A 14,702-nucleotide genomic window follows, 5' to 3' on the forward strand; every position below is an offset into this window, starting at 1 on the left:
ACTGTCCTGCCACTTCCCCATTTCCTACAGCCAATTGTCCGGCCACTTCCCTGTGGTCCCATCACCCTCTTTGCCCTTGCCTCAGGGCCTCAGCCTGCAAATCCCAGCAGCCAACCAGGAGCTCTCTCTAGCTCCCCCGATCCCCACTAGCAGCACTGCTTTGTTCAGGGTGCTAGCTTTCATCTGCCTCCCTCCTGGAGCTCCAGGGAGTAACTGAACCTGCTCTGCCCTGCAGCTCTTCTTATATGAGCCTGCCAGGCCCTGCTTGACTGCTCCTCCCAGCCCCTCTCTAATTGGCTGCCTCATGCAGAGTCTCCCTAAGGCTCTATTAACCCCTTAGAGGTCAGTGTGGGGCCAACGCCCCATCACAATTGTCTGCACGAGAAATTCCCTGAAAGACCATTAATAACCTGAGGAGTTCTAGAGCTTTGAATTGGGAGACAAATTGGGCAGTTTGCAAAGTAGATCAAGTTTTGACTCTAAAAGCAACTCTAAAAATGAATACAATACTGAACAGATCGGAGTAAATGTCAGAAAGATAATAAGTCCTTTCCCCAAAGAGTTTACTGTCAGAAGGCACATGTGAAATAGAAATAAAACAGAACACACACTGAATGGTGTATGGGTTTTTAATCCTAGAGATGAGAGTGTACTAGGAATATTTTAAATTATTGTTCACTCATATTCTAAAACCAACCTCTGGTCAGTATTCATGTCTTTGTGAATATTCAAGACCTCAAATATTTATGAATACTCAGTAAAAGCAAGAATCAATTTCTTATTCTATATTTGATTGCAGAAGTCACAATACACCCTGTTTTGGTTTGCTACATATGTAACAGGCTACAAGTTTGTGTTTATCCCTCTGATGTATTTATAGAGAGCAATCATATCTCCCCTCAGCCTGAGAACTGTTTGGAGAATGAGGGGGGAAAAGGGCAACATTCGTAAAATGAATAATTCATTGTGACTTAGTCACTCATTCCTATTTTATACAAGAATACTCTATCTACCAGGGCTATAGGAAAGTCTGAGATACATTATCAGTGGAATTTTCTTGACAGAGTTTACCATCTGTAGTAGAGACTTATACAGCTTGGCTTTAGGCCCATCCGTTGGCTCACCTAGCCTCAGGGCACTGTCTCTGCTTCTTCTCAGATGGTCAACCACCAGCTCCCATTGCAGGTAGGTCACTGAGGTGACTTAGCACTCCAGTAAAGTCACAAGAATTCACTCCTTCCAGAGTTACATCAAAGTCCAAAGGAAAACACCGAAGTCAGTCCTCTGCCCTGGACCCTTACCAGGCAGAGCCCTTCATCTAAGAGTCTGTCCCCATCCCCAACATTCTTTAGTCTTGTTGCTGACTCCAACTTCCAGCCCTCCTAGTTTCCAATCAGTCCCTTCTCCATCTAGTGGTACAGGGATAGCTATGCACCTCAAGAAGAGGCAGAATAGGAGGATCCTACACACATCTTTCTATCATTTCCCACCCATGGGACCCTACCTAGTTGGGCTATCAGCCCCTGTAACACAAACTGCCCTGTCTTTCTTTCCCGGCACCCCTTCCTATGGGATCAGCCTGGCCCCTTGCTAGCCTTCTGCTCATTAATAAGCACTCTGCTTATCTCCAGGTCCCGTCACAGGCTACACCTACATCTTCCAGAAGTCCACTGTAATTCCTAATCACATGCTCGCCCTTGTCACATAGCCCCTACACACCCTCCCTTCCTCTGGGGAGGCAGGTTAGATGAACACAGGTGAGAGTGAGCCCCAGCTCCCTGAAAAGGCCATCCTGCAACATCCTTATTTCCTGCTTTCTGTATAACTGCACTTTTTGAGTGTAGCAACAGAGTTTAAAATGAAAGAGAGTGCAGGGAATCACCACTCCCTCTCTATAGGCAGAGAGAGCATTCCACTCCACTCCTCCCCCTGGCTCAAGGAAGCACAGCTGCCCCAGAGTTCCCTCTCTTTACCGGCTCACAAGGCAAGGACCCACAATGGGTCTGAGCAACAGGAGAAGTTGGTGCCTGGTTGAGGAGTTTCTGGGGCTCCCAGAGGCAGCAGCTGCCCTCATGACAGAAGAGGTTCCCCATCTGAGAGTCCCTTATCCACCCTCTTTCTAAAGGAAGACTGGTCCCCGCCCTCCCCTCTTGGAAGAGTGCAGCAAAGGGAGATCATCAGACGCTGAGCTTCTTCACTCTGCAAAAGCTTGATCAGCTCTAACATGCAAGGAGGATTTGAGAGGCAGGGCGGATCCAGACTGGACTACACAGATCCATCAATTGACTCCTGCCATCCTCACCCCAACAACTCACACAGGTAGAGAGGGGTAGACAGAATTGCTCGATCTGCTTTAGGCTGCAGTGGTAGTTTTTGAGCCAGTCCACTGCAACTCTCCAGTCTGGGGGCAAAATTTCTTTCCTCCTTCCTATCAACCCCTCAAGTTCCTGGTGGTGCACAGGGAATGAGGCTTGCCCACTAATGAAGAAGATCACCAGTTTGAAGGGGGTGTGCCATTGCCTACCATAAAATTGCCACACCGAGATAGTCTTCCATCCAGTCTTAGCAGTAGTGACCTCAGTCGGTTATCAGTTTACCATGCTCCCAACATTTTTGCAGAAGAGATCTTCCTAGCTTTTGCTACATCCTGAAGGCTAATGATGGGTTAAATGGTGATTCCAGCAAAAAACATCCATCATAGCTTGTCATCACTGTGCCAGTGACAGTTTCTGCTCAGCGCAAACAAGAAAAATGATGGCTTCTGCTTAGTAATTGTAGATTGCAAGATACTTTACTTGATTCCCCTGCTGCTGCAAAGGAACAGCTGCTCTATTCCTTCTGCAGTACGTGTCCCTGGCATGCTGACAAAGCCATGCTGGAATTGCCGCTTGCTGCATTGTTTGCCACTGGGGAGGAATGAAGGAGGCAAGTAGTGAAAAAAAATATATAAGTGAACAAATAACTTACTAAACTGGAGAATGCATTCCCCAGATGAGGCCAGCTGCAATGTTAAGATATAAACCAAAGAGTGTAAAGCAAACTGTACAACATACAACACATCCTATTTTGTACTATTTGCTGAAGGATATCTTTTAAAAAGGATTGAGGATAAAATATGAATGGGGGAAATGAGAGAAAAAATAAAATTGCAAAAGACAGAATAAAATGTAGTAACAAAATTTTGAGAACAAAGAAAAAAATGACAGGACATAAAACTATAAGCTCTTTGGGGCATAGACTGTCTTCATTATAGAGTGTACTGCTCCTAGCATGATGGCACTCCAGGCATTAACACAATACAAATAATAAACAACAAGACAGGTTTTAGGTAAACTTCTGCTTGTCTCAGGCAAATAAAATGTCAGTCATTTTATTTTCCCCTTCATGGTAAGGGTGGATGAATAGATTTTGTGCTTTGCTGAAACAATCTCATAACAATTGTGAAAAGCTAGCTTAAACTACAAAATACGGATCCAAATTACAACCACTCCAAAGATCAGGGCTTTTCAAATCCAGCATATATCCAAATATTTTAGTTTATTGTTCATTTATGGTCTGATGTTATAATTAACTAACATGTTATGTCTTGTATAATCATTGTATGTTAACTAGGGTTGAATTGTAGGATTATAGAAATATAAGACTGATTAGTAGTTAGAAAGAATAATTATGTATTAGATATCTAAGTAAGTACGGCTGAAATGCAAGGCCTACAGGCTGAGGCGTGTAAGACGTTAGCTTAGCAGTACTAGGCCATAGAGTTAAGAAATGCTTGACGTAAGTAAGTGACTGAAGAATGACCTTATGCCACAAGATTACAGGAAAAGATGTACCAATGGGTGATACTGCAAAAAATTAACAGTAAGAGTAATTTTTTGCTTACAAGATACCTAGTAATCACATTTTTCTAACACATGCCCTAACCTCAGGGTGGCACTATGTGCATAAATGCTAATGAGGTATAGTCATAATCAAATTATAAAAAGAAGGTGCCTGTATTAGGAAAATTGAACTCCCTATGGGAAACTCCAGCAGGAACAATCCCTCTATTGACGATCAATCCATGAGAGACCCATCAGACCCTAACACTATCTAGGAGGATGTGAGTATAACTATATTCGTAACTTGTGCATAGGTCTGTATAGAATTTCTATTGCCTTGGGTAATCATAACTTTAACTGTAGCTTTAATAAAACTTGTAAAACAGACTAAACCTTGTACTTGGGAAATGCGTGTGTTGTCACTACCTTTGGATTTTTATGTGCTCCTAGACACTAAATCTGAAGCAAGCAGCAAATGTGACTTTCACTCTGTTAAGTTTGAAACTGTAGCCACTGTAGAGCTGAACCAACATTACAAAATTCACTTTAAATAAAATAAAAGGCTACAAGCATTTGGTTTTGAGTCACTTTAACTCGTTAGAGTTGGTATGGCAACACCCATTTTTTCATGTTCTCTGTGTATATATATATCTGTATTTTCCACTGCATGCATCCGATGAAGTGGGTTTTAGCCCACGAAACCTTATGCCCAAATACATTTGTTAGTCTAAGGTGCCATAAGTATGCCTCATTTTTTTAAAGCTATAGACGGCTTGAAAAGTCTGGATCTAGCTCTGGCCATGGATTTCAAGCACCCAGAAAGTTTGGGTATACTTGGATCGAGGATTTTGGTTCTGATCCATTTCTATTGTTTTGAGAGCTGTGAGAAACTTTATTAGACATCCTGTAAAGATGCCAAACTCATCTGGATTTGTGAGTGCCAAGGGGCACCAAATGATGAGAAACCTCTCAACTGAACCTGAGATGATTTATGATTTTGCATCAAAGTCACAAAAAACTGGGTCCATTCAAACTTAAGCCTCACCTCAAAGCTTTGAGGGAGTGAATACACATGAACTGAAACAAACGAAAGGATGGCACAAACACCACAAACTAAATAACTTTGTTTTGCTCAGATAAGCAGAATAGCCCTACCATTAATCATTATTCCAAACCCTTTCTGCTAAACTACAAGCTGATATCCTGAAATACTGAGTTCCTCCTGTGAGGTGTTAATGCTTTCAATTCCCGTTGAATTGAATGGGAGCTCAGAGCATAGGACGCCCTGTGGAATTAGGCCCAGAGTAAATTTAATTCTTCTTGAGTCACCAGCCACACAACAGAAGATTAGATCATGTGGGCGTAGAGGCCTGCTGGGCAAGAATGACAAGTACTGCTTATCAACCATGAACTCCAATTATATAGAGAGAATAATAACATCTCAGATCCAATGATTTTCCTATAGTATGCATCGTCTTGGTGAGGAAATAATACAGTGCGCTGAATGCAACATAGGGCAAGCACAAGAGACATCCTGTTCACTTAAATTCTGCCACTACGTGGGCACTTCTGGAAGAGGAATTTTTCTCAATGGCTAATCTATAAAACTTCAGGACAAGTTTGTGCTGTTGTTGTGCATAATATCACCCCACTTGATTCCTGGCTGAGTTTTTGCAGACTGACTGTTGAAGACCCAGATCTCATGCTCTGCTACATAGCCCCCTAATCAGCAAGCAGGACCAGGAAACACCTTATACTTAAAGTGATAGCTTGCCATTTTAATACACCACAGGGACAAATGTGACCACTTATGTCCTAACAAGCCTTGTGTGTGGTCAGAGTGGAGAATTTGCAAACAAAACTAGCTGGTGAATACTTATGAAAGCATTAGCAAAAATCAGGATGGATTCACCACTGATTCACAATTCCTCCCCTGCTAAAAGGGATACATTTCCAACAAACATTATTTGCAATAAATAATTCATACAGTGCTAGCTATTGTTAAATGCTCAGAGGTTTAGCTAAGAAATCAAAGTTTGGGAACTTTAAAATTTTGCAGCAGAAACCCTTCAATATGGAAGGAGAAAGTGTAACTTTTTGATAGTTGCGTTTTTTTTTTTTTTTTTTTTTTTTTAAAAGGACTCCATCAGAGGATTACTCTGCACCACGACAGAGCCAAATGTTGCCTTTAACTTTGGAAACTTTTAGTTTCTAGCTACGCTGTAACGTTACTGAACTGTATCCAACTTTTATTTGCCTTAGATCTGGTGATGACCTTAAAAAAAGCTCACAGATCCAATGACATCACACCTTACAGAACCTGGGTATCTGATTAACTGATGGGCAATACCACTATCAAATTCTAAAACATATGCAATACAGGGCCGGAGTTCACATTAGGCACATGCCTTGGGGTGCCGGCATTCTAGGGGCACCTAAAAATTCAAATTTTGCTGCTCCCGGGTTCCACCAGGGGCCGGACCAGTTGAGGGGGAGACGGCCCCACGCAGCCCTGCTGAAGCGTTCCTCACTCAGCCCAGTGGACAGAGTCACCTCCCAGCGGGGCCGGTGAGTGCAGCCAGGGGGCAGAGCATAGGAGAGTGGGTCTCTGGAGGGGTTGGTGGGGTAAGCGGGGAGCTTTGGACAGTGAGGGGGTGGGAGATGCAGGTCAGTGTGGGCGGTCTGGGTGTGTTGGGGAACTGGGCAGTGGGGGGGGTCTGTGTGGGGCACTGGGAAGTTGTGGTTGGGCTGTGCCGGGGCACTGGGCAGTGGGGGGGTCTGTGGGTGGAGTGGCACTGGGCGGCAGGGCACCTAAAAGTTAAAAGTGATGAGGTACCCTTCCCACCCACAGCAGTTAGGAGCTCCAAGCCACTGCAGGCGGTGGGGTGACCCCCCAGCTCCCATCTGCTGCCGGGCGGAGGGGGCACCCCGCAGTTCCCGGCTGCCGTGGGCAGCGGGTAGGAAGGATGCTCTGAGCCCCCCTGTGCCTAGGGACGCCCAAAGTGTAAATCCGGCCCTGTGCACATGGGGCATTTCCTTCCTGAAAACGCAAGGCAGCTATGATTCAGAAGGCAATTTCCCTGCTCCCTCTTTCCACAAAAAACCAAGAACTAACAAAGATACAACACTAGTTTAAAAACAAATCACAGCGGCTTCCTTTTCAGGTTTTGCAAGCAAGGCACAGCATCAAAAATCAATGATATTTCACACTTCCACTTGCTTAACATCCCAGGTTCTATGAACACTTCCCAAACAGTCATTTACTCTCATTATGCCCCTGTGAGTAGATTTTATCCCTATTTTACAGATAGGAGCTCTGAGACAGAGGTAAGATTGCACGGGAAGTCTGTAGCAAGGCTGGGAACAGAACCTAGGTCTCCCGACTAGAGCTTGTCAGGCAACGGGGTTTTTTAGACTGTGAAAAAAATGTGATGTAAATGAAAACTTTTCATTACTTTTCAGTTTCATCTTTTTTTTTTTTTTTTTTTGTTTTTTGACACCCAAAAGTGGTTTTTTTTTTTTAGTTTAAAACCCAAAATTTTTCAGTCACTGAAAACTGAAATATTTTTGATTTTTGGTGTTTCAACAAAATCATAAAAATTCTTGAAAAATTTGGGCAGAAGCTTCCATTTAATCAAAAAGCCATTTTTTGTCCAAAAAAGTTCCAATGGAAAATTTTCAACTAGATCTACTTCCAATCTACATCACCACAGCACCTTCCTTCTTCCCTTCTAGTACTAAGGAAAAGAAGGGGAAACACGGAATCAAATTCATCCCTGTTGTAACTTCATTGACTTAATAGATTTATTTGTAATGGGGACACATCTGACAACCCGTGTGCTATGTGCAAATTCAAACTGCATTGAACAAGCCCCTGCAAACTTACATAGAAAATACAAGCTTTGGCCACTTGCCTTCCTTTTGTGTTACATTATTATGTGTGTGCTCTTACTCTGGGGCTCCTACCCACACGCGTCAAAACTGCCTAACAATTTTTTCTGTAAGAACATTGTGACATTTGGGAAAAATGTAAAGAACTTGGATGAAGGACACGTTAGTGGTAGATTCTGTCCTCCAAAATAATCATTACCTTTAAAACAAAAAGGCTCTTTAGTTTTTCCTTTTAAAATATACCCACTCCTGTCGTCACTGCAACAACACAACAGAGCCAAATCCTCCTGACGCAGCATCAGAACAGCTGACATTTTATGGTGACAGCAGGTCCAATTTCTAAGCCTATCCTTTGTCTTTGTATTTCGTTATGGGACCCGCTTCCAAACTGAGAAAAAGCTGAGTTGCTTTTGATTTGATTGATTTTAGTTTATTGCTGCCTTTAAGCAGTTTTGGATTAAGAAGAACTCAGAAATACTTGTGAACATAAGATATATGTGCATAGTAGCTAGGCCACCTTCTTGTTGGCTGTGAGTTGTTAGAGGATTGTTCCAAAAACTCTGCCGCAAAACTTCACCAATTATTTTCCAAAATCTTCAGCAAGTGGGAAGGTTTATTTGACTATGACAACGACAATGACAACATTTGTGAGGCAATAAGGGTGATGCGGAATTACCGTTGGGTCCCACACCTTAAATATTACAGACTTCAAAGTCGCAATACTCAAAAAAAACCACTTCAAAAACAGACTCCAAGGAGAAACTGAAGAATTGGAATTAATCTGCAAACTTGACACTATTAAATTAGGCTTGAATAAAGACTGGGAGTGGGTCATTACACAAAGTAAAATCTATTTCCCCATGCTAATTTTTTCCCCTACTGTTACTCACACCTTCTTGTCAATTGTTGGAAATGGGTCATCCTGATTATCACTACAAAAGTTTTTATTTTCTCCTGCTGATAATAGCCTACCTTAACAGATTACTCTCATTATAGTTGGTATGGCAATACCCATTTTTTCATGTCCTCTGTGTATATATATCTTCCTACTGTATTTTCTACTCCATGCATCCGATGAAGTGGGTTTTAGCCCACGAAAGCTTATGCTCAAATAAATTTGTTAGTCTCTAAAGTGCCACAAGTACTCCTGTTCTTTTTTTAAAATATTTGTGTGATTCTTGGCCTTGGCCATGTAAAACACAGGAACCAGAGTTACCGGTAATTTCCCAGAACTAGAGATACAAATTAGGTCTTGGAATAAAGGACAGAGTCAGCCCCTTAAAAATCAGGGATACAAGGGCTGAGCTATTACAAATCATAGAATCATAAAATATCAGGGTTGGAAGGGACCTCAGGAGGTCATCTAGTCCAATGATTGACAGAGAGAATACAATTCAGAACAGAACTCTTAAAAACTGGCAAATTCTACCTTAACTGTTGAAATTCAACGTGTCGTTTTAGACTAACAGCTGCGAGCCTTGTTTGCCTCTTTCTATTGAAAGTTTATAAATATGGATTAGCAGTCATGCATGTAACATTTAACTCAAACTGTACTACTTGAAAGGAGGTTGCTCTAAAACCTCTGTAGAATACCCCCCACACACACCTTCAACATGTCTCATTTGATTAATGGATAACAATTAATAATCTCATTGCCTGCTGGTTTGTAGAATTGCATAAACTTGTATGAAGTTAATAAAGTATATTCAAGTTTTAAATGCAGATTGTTTTTCTTTTCTAAGGCCCATATCCTGCAAACACATAAGTCCAATCATAACTTCACTTCAGTGGGACTATTCACATGACCAAAGTTATACACCTACTTAAGTGTTTGCAGAATCGGAACCTAAATATGATATTTTACATACTTTTATAAAGTCACACTATATGAAATATTCTAAATTAAAGGCTTTCCCCCATATCACACTCAAGTTATTTTAATTAACAATTAGAAAATGTAAGAAAGGAAAATTCTTTCCATTAACACCCCCTGCCAGGAAAATCCATTACATTCACCTCTTCCTATAATGATAGTCAATTTTACAATGTTATTTTCCCCAAATATATAATTATTCATATTCTTGTAGCACGCACAGTGTGCTAAGCACAAACCATGTCCACAGGGGAGAAAGAACAAGCAGCAGAAGAAAGTATGAAAGAGAGAATTTTAAATAAAAAAATGTTAGGCAGGCATGTAAAAATGATAGAATTCTTGGTTTGGAGGGAGAAAAAAAAGAGCAGAAAAAAAATCCCAAATGTATATAGAAGAAAAAGTTGAAGCGCAGAAACCTGATTGAAAAATTGAAAAATTCTGCAGAATTTTTTTCTCACTTCTTGTCAAAATTTTGACATTTTCTTACTGTCTTACTAATGAATATGAAGTTTTAAGCATGTGCACAGAGAGGAACTAGTTCCTTTTAAATTGAGAGTTTTAGAATTAATGTTGTTAGGGGTGTTGCTGTGCATTTCTGCTATAATAATATTGCTTATTGGTTTGGTAATCAGCTTTGCAGCATGGATACTTTGGCATAGCGTGTAACAGATGAAGCAAGCCAGAGTTGACCTGCTTTGCTTTCAGTTACAAATAGCATGCCATTAGGGGCCATGTTTCTATACTTCTATATGCACAGGGAGATTCCACGAATTCTGAGATCTCCCAGTTCCTGGAAGTAAATATTTACCACAGAGTCCAAGAACAAATGTATTGGATGAACTTTTGCTAGCTCCCTGCAGACAAGAACGCATGTGTCAGCTCTCTATGAGCTGAGGGGTGAAAAAATATTTTAACCATTTTGTTAAATTAAGCTAAGGTGTGGAAGGTTTTAGAGCAGGGGTCGGCAACCTTTCAGAAGTGGTAAGCCAAGTCTTCATTTATTCACTGTAATTTAAGGTTTTGCGTGCCAGTAATACATTTTAACGTTTTTAGAAGGCCTCTCTCTAAAAGTCTATATTATATAACTAAAATATTGTTGTATGCAGAGCCAGCTCCAGGCACCAGCTTAACAAGCAGGTGCTTGGGGCGGCCAATGGAGAGGGGCGGCACCAGCGGCAATTCGGGGGCGGCAGGTCCCTCACTCCCTCTAAGAGCGAAGGACCTGCCGCTGAACTGCCGCGGCTTTTTTTTTTTTTTTTGCTTGGGGCGGCAGAAATACTGGAGCTGGCCCTGGTTGTATGTAAAGTAAATAAGGTTTTTAAAATGTTTAAGAAGCTTCATTTAAAATGAAATTAAATTAGAATGCAGATCTTATCAGTTTAGTGTGATCCTTGCCCTTGCTTTTCCTTGCTGCGTTTTCCAATGTCTGGCACGTATTTGGATACTTCAAGCTGCACACAGGCTTCTGAGCGATCAGTTGTTATCTGGCTCCAAGAGGGACAGAGGACAGATTTCATATGTGAAAATGCCTGTTCACACAGGTATGTGGATCCAAATGCTGAAAGCATTGCAAATGCAATTTTCTTCAAACAGTTAAATTTCACTGGCAGGGAGTTCCAGCAGGTCAGAATAGAGGCCTCACGATCTCTCTCAGTAGCTTCAAGTGCACTATACAGATCTCCAAACTTTGATGCCCACAATTCTGAGCTTTTTAACTGAATGAGTTGCATTTCAAAATCTTCAACACCCATCCACTGAAATACAGACAAATCCAAGTAAGGTGACCAGATGTCCTGATTTTATAGGAACAGTCCCAATTTTGGGGTCTTTTTTCTTATATAGGCTCCTATTGCCTCCCACCCCCTGTCCCGATTTTTCACATTTGCTCTCTGGTCACCCTAAATCCAAGTCGCGTTCATTGAAGTTTTCAGGTTTAATTAGAAAAGAAAGCATAGGGCCAAATCGCTGGAAATCTTGAAATCTGTCAGAAAATTCTGATTCTAGTTCTTGCATGTACATTCCAATCTCATCAACACTGACAGTGCAACGTGTCGATAGCTCTTTTATGTGTTGGAAGTAGTAGAAAGTCGAAGTTCGAATATCCCGAGAAAAAACTGCTAGTTTTACAACAAATGCCTTCCAGACTTCATAAAGATCCAGAACCATTTGCCCTGCACCCTGGAGACAGAGGTTGAGTTCGTTTAGGTGAGTGGTGATGTCAGTTAGAACCATGATCTTACACAGCCCTTTGTCATCATCCAGTTCGGGGTAGTTTTGTCCTTTTTCCGACAAAAGGCCTTGATTGCATCAAAAGAGTTTACGAAGCGCACCAAAACCTTGCCGCGACTTAACCACCGAATGTTGCTGTGAAGTAGAATGTCGTTATAAGCACTGTCCATCTCTTCTAGCAGTGCTTGAAACTGTCAGAGTCAAAGCAGATCGAGCAACAAGGAAATTCATAATTCACACCACTGTATTCATCACATTATTAAGCTCTGAATTAGAAATTTTAGCACACCGGTTTTCTTGATGGATGATACAGTGAAATTTGACTGTCAGGAGGCCAATTTGATCTTCAAGTAACTTTACAAATCCCTTCTGTTTTCTGACCATGGCAGGAGCACCATCTGTTGTCATACAAAATATTTTTCTGATGTCAACTCCTCGTTACAAAAGTTTCCACTATTTCTTCCCCCTTTGTTGTGCCATGCAGCGGTTTTAGGCAACAAAGTTCCTCCCGGATTTCATTGGAAGCACAAGATCTTCCAACAACTGCCAAATGTGGAAAGTTATTTATATCCAGGCTCTCATCAACTGCAATGCTAAACACTGCTGTGTCTTTTAATGCAGTTGTCTGCTTTTCATTAATGTTTTCTGCCATTTTGCTTATGCATCTCTCAACTGTTCTGGCAGAGATAGGCAGTTCTTTTATTCTAGATATGATCGTATCTTTATTTGGCAAATCATTGAACAAAACCTCCGAACTGCTGAGAAAAACTTCTTTAATATATTCCCCATCTGTAAATGGCTTTCTGTTTTTTGCAATGCACTGTGCAATCTTGTAACTTCCTTCTGTAGCTTGATTTTTACTTACACTTAAGCATTTAAAAACACTGCTTTGCTTCTCATATCCTGTAACTGCCTTTTTGATCGATTCAGTCTTGTCTGCTTCATCAAGAAAGGTCTTCTCGTTCTTCGTTTCAAAATGTCAAACACTATATATGCGACAAACAACACTTTCACAACGGAAAGCACAAACAGCATGGTCCTTCTTTTGAATAAATCCAAATGTATCTGTCCAAGAAGGCTGAAATGAATGGATACCTAACTTTTCTTTCTTAGGAGCTGACATTTTGTCAAATGTACCGTCAACTCACAGTGGGGGGGGGGGAAATGGGGACAGAGGGCACGCACAATGTCAAACGCAGTGTGCTGTTCCACATGGTCTGATATAAGCAGCAAATCCGGACTTAAAAATATCCCAGTGGCGCTGGAACAATTTTTAAGGTAGGGGTGCTGAGCTGCGCCCCCACTTGCCCCTGTCTGCACCCCTCACTGCCCCAGGCTGGGGCCAGTGGGCCACAGCTGGGGATGGCTACAGAGTGCCGGGCCGCAGGCCGGAGCAGAGCCCTGGGCCGGCAGCCGGTATCCCAGGCCAGCAACAGGCTGAGCGGGGCCGGCGGCCAGGACCCTGGCTGGCAGGGGGCCAGCGGCCAGAACCCCAGACCGGCATCAGGGTGAGCGGGGCCGGTGGCTGGTATTCCAAGCCAGCAGCGGGCTGATAGGGGCCAGCAGCTGGAACCCCAGACCAGCAGCAGGCTGAGCAGGGCCGGCGGCCGGGACCCCATCTGGCAGGGGGCCGGCGGACGCAGGGACGGCTCCAGGCACCAGTTTACCAAGCAGGTGCTTGGGGCGGCCACTTCGGAGAGGGGCGGCATGTCCAGCTGTTCGGGGGCAATTCGGCAGACGGTCCCTCACTCCTGCTTGGAGCGAAGGACCTCCCGCTGAATTGTCGCCGCAGATCGCGATCGTGGCTTTTTTGTTTTTGTTTGTTTGTTTGGCTGCTTGGGGCGGCCAAAACCCTAGAGCCGGCCCTGGACGGACGGAACCCCAGACCGGCAGCGGGCTGAGCTGGGCCAGAGGCCGGGACCCCAGCTGGCAGGGGGCCGGCAAACGGAACCCCAGGCCAGCAACAGAGTGCCACTGAAACTCAGCTCGCATGCTGCCTTTGGTACGCATGCCATAGGTTGCTGACCCCTGCTTTAGAGTCAGAATAGATGAAGCGACCATTATTTGAACTTATAATTACTGTAAGACACCAAAAAAATCACAGACATTTTTAGCTTTAATAAGTTATTTTAGGGAGTAAAAAAAACTGGAGAAACTACTGCCCAAACAATCATGAATTCTATTTTTCGGTATGCAACACAGAAAAATCAGTCAAAAGCTGTGTATATTCTTGGTGTATACTTTCCTGTTCTAGCCATACAGCAATGATTTACCCACCCTTCTGTCTGAAATCAGGCTCTTGCTTTAGTTAATGTAGCTATGATCCCCCTTTCCAGACTTTTCTGCCTGATTCTGAAGACATAAACCATCAATGCACATGAACCCCTGCATTTGCACAGACAAGCACTGAAAAGGGGCAGAGATCCAAGAGTGCAAAGCAGCTTGCAGAAATGGGGCCAAAATATAACTGACACTAGGGTTACCATATTTAAAAAATAAAAAAAGAGGACACTCCATGGGGTCCTGGCCCCGACCCTTTCCCACCCCAGGCCCCGCCCCAACTCCGCCCCTTCCCCGCCCAACTCCACCCGTTCCCCACCCATTCCCCAACGTCCCCGCCCTAACTCCCCCTCCTCTCTCCCAGCCACGCGAAAAGGGCTGCCCAAGCGCTACCGGCTTCACGGTTTGCCGGGCAGCCTCCAGACCCTGCGCCCCTGGCCGGCGCTTCCCCAGCACAGCTGGAGCCCGGGAGGGGAAGCGCCCAGCCGGGGACACAGGGTCTGGAGGCTGCCCGGCAAACCATGAAGCCGGTAGCGCTTGGGCAGCCCTTTTCGCGTGGCTGGGAGGGAGGAGGGGGAGTTAGGGCGGGGACTTTGGGGAATGGGCGG

The 14,702-nt window shown here is 43.4% G+C and overlaps 1 long non-coding RNA gene across 1 annotated transcript in view; it reads left to right on the forward strand.

Moving 5' to 3' along the window:
- The first annotated feature begins 10,350 nt into the window (after positions 1-10,350).
- LOC117879254 overlaps positions 10,351-14,702 on the forward strand; it is a 12,103-nt gene continuing 7,751 nt past the window's right edge. Inside the window, exon 1 of the long non-coding RNA XR_004646213.1 lies at positions 10,351-10,566. This is a non-coding gene — a long non-coding RNA (uncharacterized LOC117879254). The remainder of the gene's footprint in view (positions 10,567-14,702) is intronic.

Source organism: Trachemys scripta, chromosome 6 (genome assembly GCF_013100865.1).
Source record: "Trachemys scripta elegans isolate TJP31775 chromosome 6, CAS_Tse_1.0, whole genome shotgun sequence".
NCBI classification, from domain to species: domain Eukaryota; kingdom Metazoa; phylum Chordata; order Testudines; family Emydidae; genus Trachemys; species Trachemys scripta.